The sequence below is a fragment of the Ranitomeya variabilis genome, chromosome 4 (genome assembly GCF_051348905.1).
Source record: "Ranitomeya variabilis isolate aRanVar5 chromosome 4, aRanVar5.hap1, whole genome shotgun sequence".
Taxonomy (NCBI): domain Eukaryota; kingdom Metazoa; phylum Chordata; class Amphibia; order Anura; family Dendrobatidae; genus Ranitomeya; species Ranitomeya variabilis.
The window spans coordinates 540,164,749-540,171,014 of NC_135235.1; the positions used below are offsets into that span (position 1 = coordinate 540,164,749).

Below are 6,266 nucleotides of genomic sequence, written 5' to 3' on the forward strand. Positions count from 1 at the left end.
TTTTGTTAGATCGGACTTTTCTGAATTCGGCGATACCACATATGTGTATTTTTTTTTTTATATATATATATATATATCTTTATTTTTAATGGAGGGAAAAGAAGATGACTTGAACTTTTAGTTTTTTTTTATATTATCTTAAAACTTTTTTTTTTTTTACTGATTTTATTAGCCCCTTAGGAGGCTTTAAGATGCGATCCAATCCGATCTCTTGTGCTAAATGCAGTGATGCCTTAGCATCCCTGCATATAGCAGAAAACACAGTCTCCTTTGAAGCTCTGCCACTGGCAGGGTTTCAAAGGGGTTCCATAATGACAAGCATGGGGGTCATCAGCTGACTCCTTGCTGTCATGACAACCAATCAACAACTCGCCATAGCTGACTCCTTGCTGTCATGACAACCAATCAACGACCCGCCATAAGGTCATGGGCACGCCAATGGGTGGAAGTAAGGACACACATGCTTGTCGGCGTGAGTTATATGCCACTGTCAGAGATTGCTCCACACACTATTGTTATCTCGATACATGACCCTGCTCCATACACCCGCTTTCAACTTGCACCATATATGTAAAGTGCATGTAGGGAAAGGGCTAACATGGAATTAATGGTATTTGAGAGGTGCTAGATTTTCAAGTATTTTGTAAGCAAAGTGAACTTTAGAAAAATAATCTATAATATTGTTTCTCCCCCAAAATTGTGAAAGAAATATCGGACTAGAATAAATAAAAATAGTGTAAAAAAAATGAAAGAAAAAATACTTCTAAAAAAAATAAATGAAGAAACGCAATTAAAAATATAAATATACAGGTATATCTGTATAATCCTAAACATAAAAACATGCATTGTGATATTCCTGTAGCTTTAATACTTTTGTTATTTATACTTCAAATCTCCTCACAAATAATAAAGAGATCCTGTCATATAAAAAAATGCAACTAACTTGCAGATATGGGGTCAATCTGCATGTTTATAGTGTTCTGAATCTGCACTTAGGGCCCAGCTGCTAGGAGGAAATAAACTTTATCCCCCCCAGGCAGCATTTAGGTTCTAGTCAGGGGGGCGGCACCGGCACAGTTTTAGTCACCACTGTGTGTATACAGAGCGGTGTCTGTAACTGTGCCCCCGGAATTGATTGAAAGCAGGCCCTGATGATGACCGAGCTGTCAGTCAGAGCCAGGGGGCAGTTACAGTCACTCTCTCTACACAGAACTGTGACTGAAGTCAAGTTGCCTATGTCTCATACCAGAATACAGCCAGGGGAATAAAGTTAATTTCCTCCCATCAGCGTGGCTTTAACCCCTTCATGACCTAGCCTATTTTGACCTTAATGACCTGGCCATTTTTTGCAATTCTGACCAGTGTCCCTTTATGAGGTAATAACTCAGGAACGCAACGGATCCTAGCGATTCTGAGATTGTTTTTTCGTGACATATTGGGCTTCATGTTAGTGGTAAATTTAGGTCAATAATTTATGCGTTTATTTGTGAAAAAAATGGAAATTTGGCGAAAATTTAGAAAATTTCGCAATTTTCAAATTTTGAATTTTTATTCTGTTAAATCAGAGAGTTATGTGACACAAAATAGTTAATAAATAACATTTCCCACATGTCTACTTTACATCAGCACAATTTTGGAAACAAAATTTTTTTTTGCTAGGAAGTTATAAAGGTTAAAATTTGACCAGTGATTTCTCATTTTTACAACAAAATTTACAAAATCATTTTTTTTAGGGACTACCTCACATTTGAAGTCAGAGGGGTCTATATGGCTGAAAATACCCAAAAGTGACACCATTCTAAAAACTACACCCCTCAAGGTGCTTAAAACCACATTCAAGAAGTTTGTTAACCCTTCAGGTGTTTCACAGCAGCAGAAGCAACATGGAAGGAAAATATGAACATTTAACTTTTTATTCACAAAAATGATCTTTTAGCAACATTTTTTTTTATGTTCCCAAGGGTAAAAGGAGAAACTGGACCATGAACGTTGTTGTCCAATTTGTCCTGAGTACGCTGATACCTCATATGTGGGGGTAAACCACTGGTTGGGCGCACGGCAGGGCTCGGAAGGGAAGGAGCGCCATTTGACTTTTTGAATGAAAATTTGGCTCCAATCATTAGCGGACACCATGTCGCGTTTGGAGAGCCCCTGTGTGCCTAAACATTGGAGCTCCCCCACAAGTGACCCCATTTTGGAAACTAGACCTCCCAAGGAACTAATCTAGATGTGTGGTTAGCACTTTGAACCCCAAAGTGCTTCACAGAAGTTTATAACGCAGAGCCATGAAAATAAAAAATAATTTTTCTTTTCTCAAAAATGATTTTTTTAGCCCTGAATTTTTTATTTTCCCAAGGGTAACAGGAGAAATTTGACCGCAAAAGTTATTGTACAGTTTCTCCTGAGTACGCTGATACCCCATATGTGGGGGTAAACCACTGTTTGGGCACACGTCGGGGTTCGGAATGGAAGTAGTGACGTTTTGAAATGCAGACTTTGATGGAATGCTCTGCGGGCGTCACGTTGCGTTTGCAGAGCCCCTGATGTGCCTAAACAGTAGACACTCCCCACAAGTAACCCCATTTTGGAAACTAGACCCCCAAAGGAACTTATCTAGATGTGTGGTGAGCACTTTGAACCCCCAATTGCTTCACAGAAGTTTATAACGCAGAGCCCTGAAAATAATAAATACGTTTTCTTTCCTCAAAAATAATTTTTTTGCCCAGAATTTTTTATTTTCCCAAGGGTAACAGGAGAAATTTGACCCCAAAAGTTGTTGTCCAGTATCTCCTGAGTACGCTAATACCCCATATGTGGGGGTAAACCACTGTTTGGGCACATGCCGGGGCTCGGAAGTGAAGTAGTGACATTTTGAAATGCAGACTTTGATGGAATGCTCTGCGGGCGTCACGTTACGTTTGCAGAGCCCCTGATGTCCCTAAACAGTAAACCCCCCCCACAAGTGACCCCATTTTGGAAACTAGACCCCCAAAGGAACTAATCTAGATGTGTGTTGAGCACTTTGAACCACCAAGTGCTTCACAGATGTTTACAACGCAGAGCTGTGAAAATAAAAAATCATTTTTCTTTCCTCAAAAATGATGTTTTAGCAAGAAATTATTTATTTTCACAAGGCTAAAAGGAGAAATTGGACCCCAATAGTTGTTGCCCAGTTTGTCTCGAGTATGCTGGTATCCCATATGTGGGGGTAAACCACTATTTAGGCACACGCCGGGGCTCGGAAAGGGAAGTAGTGACGTTTTGAAATGCAGACTTTGATGGAATGGTCTGCGGGAGTCACGTTGCATTTGTAGAGACCCTGATGTGTCTAAACAGTAGAAACCCCCCACATGTGACCCTATTTTGGAAACTAGACCCCCAAAGGAACTTATCTAGATATGTGGTGAGCACTTTGAACCCCCAAGTGCTTCACAGAAATTTACAACGCAGAGCCGTGAAAATAAAAAATCATTTTTATTTCCTCAAAAATGATGTTTTAGCAAGCAATTTTTTATTTTCACAAGGGTAACAGATGAAATTGGACCCCAATAGTTGTTGCCCAGTTTGTCCCGAGTATGCTGGTACTCCATACGTGGGGGTAAACCACTGTTTGGTTGCACGTTGGGGCTCGGAAGGGAGGGTGCACCATTTGACTTTTGGAACGCAAGATTGGCTGGAATCAATGGTGGCGCCATGTTGCTTTGGAGACCCCTGATGTGCCTAAACAGTGGAAACCTCTCAATTCTAACTCCAACACTAACCCCAACACACCCCTAACCCTAATCCCAACTCTAGCCATAACCCTAACCCCAACACACCCCTAACCACAACCCTAACCCAACACACCCCTAACCCTAATCCCAACCCTAATTTCAACCCTAACCACAACCCTAACCCCAACACACCCCTTACCATAACCCTAACCACAAGCCTAATCTTAAACCTATTTCCAACCCTAGCCCTAATTCCATCCCTAACCCTAAGGCTATGTGCCCACGTTGTGGATTCGTGTGAGATTTTTCCGCACCTTTTTTGAAAAATCCGCAGGTAAAAGGCACTGTGTTTTACCTACGGATTTACCACAGATTTCCAGTGGTTTTTGTGCGGATTTCACCTGCGGATTCCTATTGAGGATCAGGTGTAAAACGCTGCGGAATCCGCACAAAGAATTGATATGCTGCGTAAAATACAACGCAGCGTTTCTGTGCGGTATTTTCCGCACCATGGGCACAGCGGATTTGGTTTTCCAAAGATTTACATGGAACTGTAAACCTGTTGGAAAACTGCTATGAATCCGCAGCAGCCAATCCGCTGCGGATCCGCAGCCAAATCCACACCGTGTGCACATAGCCTAATTCTAAGGCTATGTGCACACGCTGCGGAAAACGCTGCGGATCCGCAGAGTTTCCGCAGCTGCGGGTCCGCAGCAGTTTCCCTTGAGATTAAAGTTCAATGTAAACCTATGGGAAACAAAAAACGCTGTGCACATGCTGCAGAAAAAAACTGCGCGGAAACGCAGCAGTTTACATTCCACAGCATGTCACTTCTTTCTGCGGATTCCGCAGCGGTTTTACAACTGCTCCAATAGAAAACCGCAGTTGTAAAACCGCAGTGAAATCCACAGAAAAACCACGTTGAATCCGCGATAAGTCCGCAGCGGTTTTACACTGCGAATTTATCAAATGCGCTGTGGAAAAATCCACAGAGGACCAGAATACCCTAACCCTAAGGAAAAAGCCACAGAGGACCAGAAAACCCTAACCCTAACCCTGGTTCTGAACCTAGTGGGGGAAAAAAATATATATATATTTTCTTTATTTTATTGTTGTCCCTAGCTATAAGGGTGATAAAGGGGGGGGGGGGTTATTTACATTTTTTTTTATTTTGATCACTGTGATTGGTTTTCACAGTGATCAAAATGTACATGGAATGAATCTGCCGGCCGGCAGATTTGGCGGGCGTACTGCGCATGCGCCCGCCATTTTGGAAGATGGCGGCGCCCAGGGAGGAGACGGACCGACACCGGGAGGCTCGGTAAGTATGAGGGGGTAAGGGGGGGAGCTCGTGGGGTGGATCGGAGCACAGGGGAGGTGGATCGGAGCAAGGAAGGAGCGGGCAGGAGGACGGGGGAGCGGACAGGAGGACGGAGGGGACCGGGCCACATACCGGACGACTGGGGAGGCGATCGGTGGCGGTGGGGGGGGGCAGATCAGGTTTTCCAGCCATGGCCAATGATATTGCAGCATCGGCCATGGCTGGATTGCAATATTTCACCATTTTCATAGGTGAAATATTGCAAATTGCTCTGATTGGCTGTTGCACTTTCAACAGCCAATCAGAGCGATCGTAGCCACGTGGGGCAAAGCCACCCCCCCTGGGCTAAAGTACCACTCCCCCTGTCCCTGCAGATCGGGCGAAATAGGAGTTAACCCTTTCACCCGATCTGCAGGGACGCGATCATTCTGTGACACAGCATATGCGTCACAGGTCGGATTGGCACCGACTTTCATGACGCATACGCTGTGTCACAGGTCGGGAAGGGGTTAAGTGGCGGCATGGGGCAGGTTTAGAACACAAGACAGGTCTTTACACTTGGGGTTATTTAGTTTGAAAAAAGGAAGGCTAAGGGATGATCTTATTACAATGTATAAATACATGAGACCTTTCTAATGACCTTTTTACTCGTAGACCTGAGACAGGGACAAGGGGGCATTCTCTACGTCTGGAGGTTTAATCATAATAACAGATGCGGATTCTTTACTGTAAGAGCAGTGAGACTATGGAACTCTCTGCCGTATAATATTGTAATGAGTGATTCATTACTTAAATTTAAGAGGGGACTGGATGCCTTTCTTGAAAAGTATAATGTTACAGGTTATATAGACTAGATTCCTTGATAGGGCGTTGATCCAGGTGTGATACAAATGAGACAAGAATGTCTGAATGTATGTGTAGATAGTGATTTCATGTATCTATTGCCATTAACTGAGTAAAACAAAATGGAAGCGGGAAAGTGCCCTCTGAGTGACCTATCTGTATTGCATGAGGAGATGTGGCGTAAACAGCTATGTACACACGCGTAGCGGCATTCTTGTAGTGTGAGGAAAATATTCTCAAGGGTGAACAACAAGATAAGCATGGAATTTGTACAAAAACAACTCGTGATCTGTAAAATAACAAGTTTTATGAGAAAAATGCCAGTACGCATAACGAAACTAAATCCAGTTTTAAGTGTATAAAACAGGACGGCACCTAGGAGGGGGTAG

General features: G+C 43.1%; 1 protein-coding gene across 1 annotated transcript in view; it reads right to left on the reverse strand.

Annotated features, from left to right (window-relative positions):
• Window positions 1-6,266, reverse strand: part of LOC143765631 (NXPE family member 2-like) — a 354,683-nt gene that overhangs the window by 323,561 nt on the left and 24,856 nt on the right. The gene's annotated exons all lie outside the window — the stretch shown is intronic.